Here is an 8,725-nt window from a genome sequence, read left to right on the forward strand (position 1 = left end):
TCTTCATTTAATATTTTCATATAAAAAGTATCTATTTATGCTTATTCAACAATATATAGATATGTACCATCTCTGTTTAAAAAATAAAAAAATAAAGAAATAAAATATTATAATTTCTATTATATTGTGAAGCATGTGATATGTTCCTCTGTTGTAATATGGAAGTTACTCTTGTACATGCTATTTGTTGATAATAAAGCATTAAAAAATAAATAATAATAATAATAATAATAATAATAATAATAATAATAATAAACATCTGGTGAATTCTCTTCCGGGTTTTTGGACTACAAGCTTCTGTCGCGGATGTGTGTGACGCACTTCCGACTGGACTTAGAAGGAGGAAAAGAGATGGCGGGGGAGGTTTACCTGCTGTGGTTACTGCCTTTATTACAAACGGTAGGTGAATAAACCATATCTTTGCGATTTAAAGTAATGAAGTAAATACTAAAAAGGGACAATAAATCCACACGGCTCTGTAAACTCTGAATTAATAAAGCTCAAGGGACTGGCTAACCATTTCGCTAATGTTAGCTCATGACGTGGCTCAAACATGTAACCGGCTCATTGTAAAATAATACTTTTAGCTAGTTTACCTACACATTAACCAGAATATAACTGGACCGAAACGGACATTTTAATAATGTAACCTTATGTGTTAACAAAACTGCAATTGTGATTTTAATTGTAACCCTTTGGGGATATTTTAAGTGAGGCTGTTGCTGGTGGTAACGAACTATTGGAAGGACTGCGGTAAAGTTGGTTTCATATTCACACATTCGGACTAATTTTGTCAATAGTTTTCTAATAATGGATGTAATACCATCAGTGGTTGTAAATTATAATAACTGGCATGTATGACAATCAGCTACAAATAGTTTAATCAAACAAAATACGCCATCATCGATTTTGTCATATTTTCTCCGAATCTCCACCGAACGTGTGTTGGAGAAGTTAGGGACCGGCTATAAAGTGCGATTTGTTTTTTTTTTTTTTTTTTTAATTTAATTTTATTTATTTTTTTATTTTTTTTTGTGACCAGCATGAGATGAAACCACCTTCGTTTGATTGCGGACGCTGATCAGCGTGCGTTATTACTTCTTTATCTTATGCCTTTCCTGTACTGACAATCGGTAAATTTCTATTCTTGTGACAGATACTGTTTATATTAAAACATGTTCTTCATGCAACCTTAATGCACTTTTCGATTATTTCAACCATTGTATTACTAGTTGAGTGGATGTTGAATATTGAATACGTCAAACATATTGGTCTGATTTAGAAATATAAACCTTTATTGATTTTTGGTTTTAATAAAAAGTGAGAACCAGTTGTTGTACTGGTTAATTGGTACTAATAGCTACTATATATATATAATACATTTCACCTCATCATACTCAAAATGTTTGTATATTTAAACTTTTTTATTTTTATAATTTCAATACTTCAAGTCATTGGATAGTGTTGAAAAAGACTGAATATGTTATGAAACACCCTTTAAATGACACAGTACACTGTTTGTTAACTGTGTTTAAGATATGACATTTTGAAAGTTTTACTAGAGAATGAATTTGAATGAATTTTACACTTTGAATGAATAAAAAGAATTAACAAATTATTAATGTTTCCTTCAGAGAATGCATAGGTTACTAGAACTTTTATTTTGCACCAGTCACTCCAAAATCTCAATACCTTCTGATGGTTGGACACAGTTTTTCAAAACAAATTGAACAATTTCAAGGAGCCTCTATAGCATACACACTTCATACTTTAGTTTGGTAATTGCACTGTCTACTAGGCACTGCAGAGTTTAAGGATGTACTAATAAGAGTTTAATACTTTATAAATGGTTGAACCAATTACTCTTAAAACAAGCTGGGTAACCTAAAGGATATGCTACATCTCTTCAGTACACAATATCTGGGTCAATATTTAGAAGCATTGTGCAGTGTTGACTTGTTTAATGGCACTAGATACTATGGTTGCGTGGTTTACCGGTACTAATGAAGTACCGCAATACCAAAAAAAATATAAAATGGTAGGAAATCATGACAATTTGAAAATAAAATAAAAAACCTCTGGATATGGTCAAGTGTGATCATTAAACAGCAGAAGGATGTAATTTAAACAATATACAGTCACATGCGCTGCACGCTACAGAATGAACAAGAGGTGCATCTCTGCTCTGTCATGATTCCCACACACGCACACATGGGCGCACGCATGCGCACACTCACACAACACACTACTGATGCTTAGTTTTAATTTAGAGTATAAATGGCTGTTAACACTTAAATGAACTCCTCGGGTGCAGCTCGGAGATTTCAGCTCGAGAGTGGCGATGGGAGTATTCCAGCATTAAAAGAGTAGTTCACCCAAAAATGAAAATTTGCTGATAATTTACTCACCCTCAGTAAGATGCATCTGAGTTTATTTCTTCATCAAAACAGAATTTAAGACTTTTAGGATTTCATTTCAGGCCTCCTCCTCTAAACAATGCAAGCGAATGTACTCCATTTTTGACGGTTCAAAATGCATATTTAGGGTGCATCAAAATAATCCACACGACTCCTGTCGACAAATAAAGTTCTTCTGAACCCAAACGATTGATTATTGAGAAACAAAACAATACTTATATACTTTTTAACTACAAATGTTCACTTCCGTACATCTCTGTGATACGCGCTCATGAGCGCGCATCACAGAGATGTACGGAAGCGAACATTTGTAGTAAAAAAGTATTGTTTCTAAAAATAATCAATTGTTTGCATTCAGAAGAACTTTATTTGTCGACTGGAGTCGTGTGGATTAATTTGATGCACCCGAAATATTTTTAGACTGTCAAAAAATGGAGTACATTCACTTGCATTGTTTAGAAGAGGAGGCCTGAAATTAAATCCTGAAAATCTTAAATTCTGTTTTGATGAAGAAACTCATCAAAGATACATCTTGGATGGCGTAATTTTCATTTTTGGATGAACTATTCCTTTAATGGGAAGCTTGATATAACTAACCCATAAAAACAGGAAGAACTCAAAGGTCTGTCAAAATAAAAGTCCCGCTAACACGAAAGCTCTATTCAAATGGATGCGTGAAATTGAAGGCAGAAAAATATAACTACTGTATACAAATTTTATATTCAAAAATTAGCAATAATACTCATAACAATTATGTAATATTAAATGGCTGTATTATTATTACTATTATCATCATCTGTAAGCATTATCACAAACGCAAGCAGCCTTGTGCCACAGATAATCAGATTTTTTTTCATTAATGTTTTCATTAATACTGTGAAGCTCTGTTGTGCAGCATTTTATTTTACCAAAAATAAAATTGCAATTATTTTGTAAAAAAATAAAATCTATATTTTATTTGATTAAAACTGTATGTGTCAATTTTATTAAACACCATTTCATCATAATATTAAATTAAAACATTTAACATGGAATCCAGAAAAATGTAAACAGAGAACGCATAATTTGAATTAGGGATGTGCACGAGTAGTCGAATACTTGAGTATTCGTTCTGCAATAAATATTTGTGAAGTAAAAATACTATTCCAATTTCGCAAAGTTTTGCTTTACTGGCCATATATACAGTGAGATGCATGTTAAATCCTGAACACACAAACTAAAGCTGTCAGTTATAACAGAATGCTCTGGGTGCGCTGTTGAGTATGGACACAATATGATCACATTTGATAAGCAAACTGTTCTGTCAGTACGGTTAGATGGACACCAAAACGCGGGTTATTGCGATGTGGCTTACTGCGAGAAAGCTGGGTTCCTGTTTAAATGTACTGTATAAGCGATGTACTCTTTACTCCTGTATATGAGCAGCTCGTCTGAAAGCAGCGTCCCCGTAGCAATGTAATCCCCTGCGACACTTCTGTAATCAACAAACATTGCATCCGAGAAAGACTTTGCTAGCTGAGGTAAGGGACATTCCATCATTTAAACCGGTGTGTATAAATGAGTATAGTTTACTGAGCATGGGGATATGCTTGTTTTTCTCAACAAAAACATGACTTGAGATACAATATAAACATAACTAATATATGTTGAGTGTTTATTCAAATTGTATGAGTTTAAACAAAACTGAAAACTTTTCAGTAGTAATTCAGCAATAATTACAGTGCTCTCAATTCTAAAGATAAATAACTTTAAAATGGTGCGAGGCATAATTCTAAAACAACTTGAACATTATCAAGCACCCTCTAAAGGACAGACTATAACCCTTAGTAATGACTGCAGGCAATTGTATTGCTAAATTGTGAGAACTCTAATTACTGCTGAAAAGTTTTCAGTTTTATTTTAAATTCAGGTCAGGTGAAATTTGAATAAACCTGAGCTGTAGTATTACCTTTGGGGTAAACTTAAGGTTTTCAAACTTGTTTTGGAGCAATATGTTCCTCCTTTCAAAATCTATTGAACTGTTTATGTAGTGTCATTAAGGAAGTCAACACTACACAATGCTTTTATACATTGAAAATCTGAGGCAGAAATTGTGAAACAAAGAGATGTAGCATGTGTTGCAGGTTGTCCAAAAGATTTTCCCATGTGTTTTGGAACAATCTGATCATTCATTGAAAAACTATTGAGATCCGTATCTTGCCTTGATAAAATGTCAAAAGACTTTAGTAGATATTACAATGGCTCAACTATGATGTGTAGTATATCCTTTAGAAGGTGTATGATAACGTCAATGTTGTTTTGGGGTAATCTGTGCAACTACTAAAAAGTGAATGAAATTTTATAGCCACTTGTCCTATGCAGGGTTGTGGGAAGTGCTGGAGCCTATACCAGCTGTCTCGGGCCGAAGGCAGGGAAACACCCTGGACAGGTGGCCAGTCCATTACAGGGCTAACACATACAGACAAACACGTGGAACAGAGAGCGTAGTTGAGCCGGGACTTAAACCCAGGACCTTCTTGCTGTGAGGCGACAGTGCTACCCAGTATAGTTTGCATAAACGTTCCAAACTGTTTCAAAGCAATTTGTTCATTGACTCAAAACCTATTGAATCTTTTGTTATTTAATCCAAAATTCCAAACAATTGAGTAGAATAACCGTGCACTGACACATGGTAGAAATGTGCACATTCAGCACCACACATGGCCAGTGCATACATGTCTTGATTAAAATGAACATCACTAATATTAAGCTATAGGTAGTCAACAGAAATTGGTACAGTTGACAATGGACAAACTGTAAGGTGCAGTATGACTAAGAGGGTGCTTAGTAATGTTAATGCTGTTTTGGAGCAATTTTTGCAACCACTTAAAAAGGTATTGACATTGGAGGTGAGAATGATGCAACTAGTGATGTTATATGTCCTGTAAACTTCACATAAGGCTTGTCAAGCCATTTTAGAGAAATGTACATTCAAAAACTACTGAACCCTAAATGTTGTCACATTAAAAGTCAAAATACTTAAATTATTACAATGTGCAGGCATCTGGCAGAATCATCCACTTTCAGCATGTTTTTTATAAAAATGTACATCTCTAAAATGTATCTATGGTGAAACTTTTAGCTGTAGTATATGTAGTTGTGTACAAGTAATAAATTCCAGCATTTTTTTTAAACTATCCGTTCCACCATGTTAAATCTATTGAGCTCAGTATGTTACTGCATTACAAAGTCAAGTGAACTAAGTAGATTACAATTCCCAAAATATGATACATAATGCTGTGCTGGGGCAACTTGTGTAACCAATGAAATGGTATTGAAATGTAGAGGTGCTGCAACTGCGAAGACATCTCTTTATAAATAGGAACAGCACCAAAATTGAGATGAAAGCTAGTAGTGTGTTCAGTATGGGTTCACATAAATGAATCCAACTTATTCTGGAACGATCTGTTCCACCATATAAAATTTATTGAGCTCTATATGTTGCTGCATTACAAAGTCAACAGAACTCAGTAGATATGACAATACCCAAACTGTGAGGTTTAGTATATCATTTAGATGGTACTTTATATTGTCAAAGTTGTTTAAGGGCAATCTGTGCAACCACTAAAAAAGTATTGAAATTGTAAGTTGAAACATGCCCTTCAGTTTGCAAAAGTTTTACAAATGGTTTTTAAGCAATTCATTTATCCATTCAAAACCTTGACAAGGACAAACATACGCAGAGCAAAAGTTCAATTTACATCAAGAGTTGTTTTTTACATTTATTTATTTTTGTTTAAAATGTTCTACAACTTGTTTTGGAACCTTAAAGTCAAGCAGAGATGTTCAGCTCAGAAGCCGGGCTGGTTGACTTAAAATATAATCTGTAATTTGTAGACGGTCCCTTAGAAATAGTTGCCCCCATAGAGAACAATGCTTTTGTCCTTTTTTTAAAAAAAAAACTTCATCTTCAAGGGAAGTAGTGTTGTAGCTCATTGCCATACTTGACAGTATTAATAATTTACTGATACCATCCTTTATGTGCCCATCGTTAGAAAGCTATTGAGAGAAGAAATCCGAAAATGTAACCAACTTTACCGCAGTATAGGAAGTTCACCAAGTGCTATGACAGCAGCTGTAAACAGTACACTCTTGTTATCATAGCTGTAGCCAAAGTGGGTTTTTTTGCACATTGCTGAACCTGTGCTTTGCTGTACGTTTGCCGTTTTTCTTTGGTTTTAACGACACTTAAATGAAACACCAAAGACGCCGTCAGTGAACAGCTGAGAATTTCAAACACGTTTGAGCTGTTTACATAAAGGTCAACTGGAATCAGTACTTGTTTTGTGTACTAGGTGTTTGAAATGTTCTCAATCTCAATATATCTCCCTCCCAGCTGGCAGCCTATGGAGCAGAGCTTTCTTCTGAGGCGTGCAGGGAGCTGGGCTTCTCCAGCAGTCTCCTGTGTAGCTCCTGTGACCTACTGGGTCAGTTCAGCCTGGGCCAGTTAGACCTACCCTGCAGACAATGCTGCCAAGAGGAGGCTCAACTGGAGTCCAAGAAGGTGAATTTAGCATTTGTCCCAAACTACCAGTAGGGAGACGGCTGCTTCCTACCATTCAAAGATTTTACTTCCTCTGCCAATTACCTGGTCATGCTATTCAGTCCATAGAGAGTCCTGAAATTTTTAAATGAAGCTTTACTGCAGCCATACATTAAATACAGCAAACCAAAAGCTGTGATCATATGGTTACTTGCATATCACTTGATTTTCATAAAGTTGTCATTACGATGAATACATATATTTTTGGTATTTTATTCTGTCTTCCTCTTAATTTATTTCCAAATAAATGTATATTTTGTCACTGTTTTCTTTGATAGCTTTACCCTGGAGCCATCCTTGAGGTCTGTGGATGAAAACTGGGGAGGTTCCCTCAAGTCCAAGGTAATATCTGTCTGTCTATATATACAGACACACACTTCAAATAGATGTTTTTATTATAGCAACTGTTTGACAAATTTATTTATTTATTTATTTTTTTTTTTTTTTGTGGCATAGATTACCAGGATTTTTCATGCCTGTTTTGTATATACATTGTTTGCTGTTTCACTCTTTCTGTACTGAGTCATTTTTGTGACTATTTCCTTTAGCTTTTGTCAGGAGTGACAAGCCAAAGATGTTCAGGGGTCTTCAAATCAAGGTAAAAATTTTTGCAAATTGTTGGAAAAAAGTATTCTTAAAGGTAACAGACATTGACAATGTTCATAATTTGCCATAGTATTCATATCTACACATTGTATAGTTTGTAAAATTTTGTTACAAAAATGTGATTTTTAACAAAAGTGCATCGCTAATATAATTGCTAATATATTATATAATATAATATAACACTAGTTTTTAAAAAAATGCTATTTACTTTGCATTTATGGCAGTATGTGAGAGGCTCAGACCCTGTACTAAAGCTGCTGGACGATAATGGGAACATCGCTGAAGAACTCAGCATCCTCAAGTGGAACACAGACAGTGTTGAAGAATTTCTTAGTGAGAAATTAAATCGAATTTAGACTTTTTCATATTAAAAGTCTCATTTCCTCTGTTTCCTTTTTTTGTATAGATCAGAAATTGAATCACAGGACCTCAATAAATTTGTGTGCTCAATAATGGATGTTAACTGAACATCCCTTTTAATATGTCAAATTTTCTGTTGTCTGATTTCCAAAAGTAACTGCATCAGTGTATGGTTTAAAATTAAGTGATCAGTATGTATTGTACTTATTTTGATTTACTTATTTGCAGAGGCAATTTTATACATCATGTATGAGTCAGAGAGTGAAGCTTGCTGAATGTGCTGGTTTGGGAAAGCTTTTGGTTTTCCCTCAGAAGCAAATGCTTATGTAGATTTGCACATTAGTGAAGGCCTGACAATAAACCAGTCCCTGGAATGTGAGGCCTGAAGACACGTGTAACTCTCCGAGCATGTTGTTATGGTGCGAACCTTAAGTTGTACCCCAGTTTGAGAAGGTGGAATATATTCATTAAATGTTTGTTTCAAAAGATTCTTTAGTTGAAACTCAATTTCATTTATACACGCACAAATAAATTTGTTTTTCATAGTAACTTTTTATTTCATTCATTCATTGGTAGCTAAATGTGTGAATTACTTTAAGATAGTAAAACTAAAATTCAGTCATTGTTTACTCACTCCTGTGTTGTTATAACCCCATATGATTTTATTTCTTTTTCTGAACACAAAGGGAGAAATTGTGAAAATTTTTTGTTCTTAGTGATGTCATACAATGGGAGTTTATGGTGACCAACACTTCAAGCT

At 34.3% G+C, this 8,725-nt stretch overlaps 1 pseudogene; it reads left to right on the forward strand.

The window, feature by feature from the left end:
- Window positions 1–297: 297 nt before the first annotated feature.
- On the forward strand, window positions 298–8,453 carry LOC127442636 (selenoprotein F-like; annotated as a pseudogene).
- Window positions 8,454–8,725: the final 272 nt, after the last annotated feature.

Source organism: Myxocyprinus asiaticus, chromosome 6 (genome assembly GCF_019703515.2).
Source record: "Myxocyprinus asiaticus isolate MX2 ecotype Aquarium Trade chromosome 6, UBuf_Myxa_2, whole genome shotgun sequence".
NCBI lineage: Eukaryota > Metazoa > Chordata > Actinopteri > Cypriniformes > Catostomidae > Myxocyprinus > Myxocyprinus asiaticus.